The sequence below is a fragment of the Triticum dicoccoides genome, chromosome 5B (genome assembly GCF_002162155.2).
Source record: "Triticum dicoccoides isolate Atlit2015 ecotype Zavitan chromosome 5B, WEW_v2.0, whole genome shotgun sequence".
NCBI classification, from domain to species: domain Eukaryota; kingdom Viridiplantae; phylum Streptophyta; class Magnoliopsida; order Poales; family Poaceae; genus Triticum; species Triticum dicoccoides.
The window spans coordinates 313,828,408-313,834,564 of record NC_041389.1 but is presented as its reverse complement, the minus strand read 5'-3'; positions in this window follow the sequence as shown (position 1 = coordinate 313,834,564).

Genomic DNA, 6,157 nt, shown 5'->3' with positions numbered 1-6,157 from the left:
GGCTGCGCAGGGGAGGGGAGGCCCAGGTAAGCCCCTCCTTCTTTTATTTTTGTTTTCTAATTTTTCTGACATTTGTTTTGATTTAATAAATATATTAAATCATTTAATTTCCTTATGCCAATTTTTGCAGGAGCTAGATATATTATTCCAGAGCTCTTTTATAATTGGCATAATTTTTGGACCATATTTCATATATATAGAAATATATTTCCAATGCAAATATTTATCGAATTAATCCAAATGGCCAAAATAAATGTCCATGAGCTCCTAAAAATATTGTTTTGATTTTTATCTCTGTCCAATATTTTCAGAGGGCAACAGGAGCATTTTCTTGGACCCTTTTGGAGAAATTTTTATTTGGGTCATTTTCAAAAATGATTCTGAGGGTTCCACCAATCCTCATTTCAAATTTAAATGAAATTTAAACATGATGCACAAATGACCAGCTAGTCTAGGTCATACCAGACTAGGGATGTGACAACTCGCCCCCACTTGATAGAATCTCGTCTCGAGATTCAGGGGTCGACGGAAAGAAAGCGGGGTATTCCAGTCGAAGACGATCTTCTCGCTCCCAAGTAGCTTCTCTCTCGGAATGATGAGACCACTGAACTTTGAGAAACTTGACGTTCTGACGTCGAGTGACACGCTCTGCTTGATCAAGAATGCGAACCGGGTACTCTCGGTATGTGAGGTTATCTTGGAGATCAAGCGTTTCGTGGTCCACTTCGCGGATGGGATCCGAGAAGCAACGCCTGAGTTGAGAGACGTGGAAGACATCATGAACTCGAGAAAGATGTGGGGGTAGTTCCAACTGGTAGGCAACCTCTCCTCGTTTAGCGAGAATACGAAAAGGACCAATGTAACGAGGAGCCAACTTGCCCTTGATACCGAAACGATGGGTACCCTTCAAAGGAGTAACCCGAAGGTAAGCTTGGTCGCCAATCTCATAAGTCATATCCTTATGATGACGATCGTACTGACTTTTCTGACGAGACTGGGCTGTTTTCAAATTCTCACGAATGATGCGAACTTGCTCTTCTGCCTCCTGGATCATATCCGGTCCAAAGAATTGTCTTTCACCGGTTTCTGACCAGTTCAAAGGTGTTCGACATCTTCGTCCATAGAGAACCTCAAAAGGAGCTTTCTTGAGGCTGGATTGGTAGCTGTTGTTATAAGCAAACTCGGCGAAAGGAAGACATTTCTCCCAATCCATACCGAATGAGATAACGCAAGCTCTGAGCATGTCTTCGAGAATTTGATTGACCCGTTCCACCTGACCACTCGACTGAGGGTGGAAAGCGGTACTGAAGGAAAGATGGGTTCCCATGGCAGTTTGGAAACTCTCCCAGAAATGAGAAGTGAAAAGGCTGCCACGGTCTGAATTGATCTCTAGTGGAACACCATGGAGTGACATTATTCGAGAAATATATAAGTCAGCAAGCTGACTAGCAGTGATACTCTCTCGAACAGGGAGGAAGTGAGCCACTTTGGAAAGACGATCAACGACTACGAAGATAGCGTTATTCCCTCTCTTGGTCCTGGGAAAACCGGTGATGAAGTCCATACTAACTTTATCCCATTTCCATTCAGGAATAGCTAAAGGCTGAAGGGTGCCAGCAGGCCTTTGATGCTCTGCCTTAACGCGACGACAAATGTCACATTTAGCAATGAACTCAGCGATTTCTCTCTTCATCCTAGTCCACCAGAACCTCTGGCGTAGGTCCTGATACATCTTAGTACTACAGGGATGAATCGTGAGAGGAGATTCATGCGCCTCCTTAAGGATCAATTGTCGCAGATGTTGATTCTTGGGAACCACCAAGCGATTCTCAAAGAAAACAACACCACGATCATCCATAGAGAAACATCCACCAACTCCCTTCTTAATGTTTCTCTTGATCCGAGAAATTCCTGTGTCTTGCTTTTGAGCAGCGATAATCCGATCTTCAAGATCAGGTTTCGCCACCAGGGTAGAAAGGAATCCGCGAGGAGCTATGTGTAGATTAAGCTTACAGAATTCCTCATGGAGAAGTGGTTGGCCTTGCTGCAACATGAGATAGTTGCAATAGGATTTACGGCTTAGCGCATCAGCCATGACATTGGCTTTGCCTGGGGTGTAGGTAATCCCTAGATCATAATCTGTGATCAACTCCAACCAACGTCTTTGCCTAAGGTTCAGATCCGGTTGGGTGAAGATATACTTGAGACTCTGGTGATCGGTGTAAATCTCGCAACGTTTACCAAGGAGGTAATGTCGCCAGGTCTTGAGTGCATAGACTATGGCTGCAAGCTCTAGATCATGTGTAGGATAATTCTCCTCATGTGGATGCAACTGTCGAGATGCATAGGCAATCACATGACGATCCTGCATAAGAATGCAACCTAGTCCCTGTCGTGAGGCGTCGCAGTAGATAATAAAGTCTTTAGTGAAATCCGGTGGCACAAGTATGGGAGCAGAGGTCAGGCGCCTTTTCAGTTCCTGAAAACTGTACTCACACTGTGGGGACCACTCGAACTTTTTATCTTTCTTGAGAAGTTCCGTGAGGGGTTTGGCTACTTTGGAGAAGTTTTCAACAAAGCGGCGACAATAGCTGGCTAGACCAAGGAAACTCCTAACTTGTTTAGCGGTCTCAGGTGGAGTCCAATCGAGAACGGCTTGAACTCTCTCGGGATTGACAGCAATGCCCTTACCAGAGATTACGTGGCCTAGGTAGGTCACTTCTGGCAACCAAAATTCACACTTGGAGAACTTGGCATAAAGGCGGTGTTCTCTGAGTTTTTCTAAAACAAGTCTAAGATGTTCAGCATGCTCTTCCTCGTTCTTCGAGTAAATAAGAATATCATCGAGGTAAACCACGACGAACTTATCTAAGTACTCCATGAAGATCGAGTTCATCAAGCGGGAGAATGTGGCTGGGGCGTTGGTTAGGCCAAAGGACATGACGGTGTACTCGTACTGGCCATAACGAGTGACAAAAGCTGTCTTGGGAATGTCCCCGCTTCTGATTTTGATTTGGTGGTATCCTAACCTTAAATCCATCTTGGAAAAGACTGAGGATCCAGCGAGCTGATCATACAGGTCGTTGATCCTGGGAAGCGGATACTTGTTCTTGATCGTGACCAAATTAACGGGACGATAATCAACGACCATCCGGTCCGTACCGTCTTTCTTCTTGACAAAGAGGACGGGGCAAGCCCAAGGAGAAGAACTAGGATGGACGAAACCCTTTTGCAAGGACTCATCGAGTTGTTTCTTAAGCTCGGTTAGTTCTAAGGGTGCCATCTTGTAATGTCTCCGGGAGATTGGAGCTGTTCCTGGGATAAGATCTATGACGAACTCTACATCTCTGTCAGGTGGAACACCTGGCAGTTCCTCTGGAAAGACATCCGGAAAGTCACGGACTACCGGGATATCTTCAAGGTCTGGAAGAGGGCTGGCATTAAGAGAATAGAGCTGACGCTTTGCAACTCTAGTAGAGACGGTGACTAACTTGCCAGATGGGTGTGTAAGCTGAACAGATCTTGTGTAGCAACCAATCTTGGCATGATGAGCTGTCATCCAGTCCATACCCAAGATGATGTTAATATCTGAGGACTTGAGGGCTACAAGTGATGCAAGGAATACAAGTCTATCAACAAGGATTTCATTACCATGGCTGATTCTGGTGGTCTGCCATCTAGACCCTGGGGTTTGGATTTCAAGCGGAGTTGGCATATCACAAAATGACATGTCGTGCAAACGAGCATAGCCTTCAGAAATGAAGGAGTGAGATGCCCCAGTATCAAATAGAACTGATGCTGGGTGACAATTGACAAGGAGTGTACCAAGAACGACATCTGGATCATCATGAGCGTCTTTAGCTGAGACGTGATGCACACATCCACGTTCAGTGGGGGCTGACTTAACACTGATCATCTTGCGTGATGGCTTAATACAGCCCACAGTCTTCTCGGGCTGGGGTGGAGCATAACTAGTCTGAGAGCAATCACGTGCATAGTGTCCTGGCTTCCCGCATGTGAAGCAAGTCCCTGAGGTTGGACGGGGACCCGCACTGACAAACGGCCTACCAGTAGACCTGGGTGGAACATACGACTGAGCTGGAGGAGGCACCACATGAGATGACCTCGGTGTATAACCGGAAGGAAGAGCGGAGTTTGGAACCCAAATCCGGCGTTTCAGGGAACTAGAGCCAGAGGAGGATCCCAAATCACGGGTGTGCTTACGAGACTCCTCGTAAGTGAGTTGAGCTGTCTCTGCATTGATGGCCTTGTTCACAAGGGCTTGGAATGTATCACAATGATGCAGGTGGAGATCACGACGCAACTTGGGGTTGAGACCCTTCCGGAACCTAGCCTGCTTCTTAGCATCCGTGGACACTTCTTCTGTGGCATAACGGGCGAGGTTCTCGAACTCTCTGCTATAAGCATCAACAGCCATCTTACTCTGGGTGAAACTGCAGAACTCTTCTCTCTTGCGATCAAGGAGGGCTTGGGGAATGTGATGCTCGTGAAAAGCCTCAGTGAAATCCTTCCAGGTAGGAATCTGGCCAGCTGGAAGCATAGCCTCATAGTTCTGCCACCAAAGACTAGCAGGACCTTCCAGGTGATATGTGGCATAAGTGACCTTGTCATCTTCAGCTATGTTCGCGGAACGCAGCTTATGAGTGATGCTACGGAGCCAATCATCTGCATCGAGTGGCTCGATGGAATGATGAAAGGTAGGTGGGTGCAAGCGAATGAAGTCATGAATGGTCACAGACTTGTTGGACTGATGTGCGGTGTTCTCCTCGATACGTGCCAACAAGTGGTTGGACTCACGCTTGTTCCTCTCCATCTCCAGCATGAACTCTGTCAACGAAGGCTGATCGGGAGGATCCTCATCCCTACCATCTCCGTGGTTCTGGCTACGAGCAACGGAACTTCGCTTAGCCGATGACATCCTGAGAAACGAACCAAGGACGGAATCAGCATCAACTATGGACTGTAGAATGTAGGACAAGGAATTAGTATCACTCGAACTCTTAGGGAAAATCCGGCAGCATAACGGCAGTAAAATGCTCAGAATGAGACATCCTACTAAAAATGGGGTAGTACAACAACTCAACATCACCACTCAAGGTTCTGGGATAGTACTAAACAGACTACACCGGAAGTACTCAAAACTGGGGTATGACTCTGATCAACCAATCCTATGGAACTACGGAGTAGTAACACGTGATCCTGATAGACGGAAAAGAAGCCTATTTCCTTAACCCCGGAGGAAGATAGGAGGACTCAGATCAGAAGGTCATGAGGTATAAGGAGTAAAAGAGCCTTACGTTCCAACCCACAATCAATTCCCTTACATAACTAAAGAATTTCTAGACTCAACTTCGACCAGTATGGCTTGGTAATCCTACAGGCAATCAGGCTCTGATACCAAACGCTGTCAGGACCCCGACTCGATGCCACATCGATCTAGCATGTAACACCTCATATAGCTTTGCGGCCTCACGCACGGTATCCCCACGGGTGTCGCCTTACCTTTGCCCGGGACCATTTGCGCATTTTGGCACACATATATGATGGTGTCGCTAGCATCCATATGATAGAGAGCCCGGGCTGACATGGCTAGTCGTAAACCCAAAGTGGCACTAACTTACAGGGACAGGCATCCATGACCCAGCATCGAACGTGTCGGTCATCAGCGAGTGAATCCAGGCTGTAGCACTGGCTAACAGGACTCCGGTGAACCGGGCTGTAGCGGGCTAGCAGGACTCCGGTATTCATCGCGTGACATTTCCCCGAAGGGACAGACACAGGATCGAAGAAGGACACATGCCGGCCTGCCTAAGTGTTCCGGAGCAGTAGCAAGCTACCAGGGCTCAGTGGAAGCACTAGGAGACATTTCCCGGTAAGAGAGGCTACTAAGAATAAACAACTAGATAGTCAGATCCCACACATAGCAATACACATTACACGTACGCATAACATGCAAGTATGTGCTGTACAACATGGCATCACAGCATAACTCAACAACTCATATAGATAAAGGCTCAGAAGAGCCGCCATAGCATATATTGCAAACAGGGGTCACAAGACCCATCATACAGAGCATACAAGCAACAAGCGGAAGCATTACATGTCTGGGTACAGACATCTACAAAAGAAAAAGGCT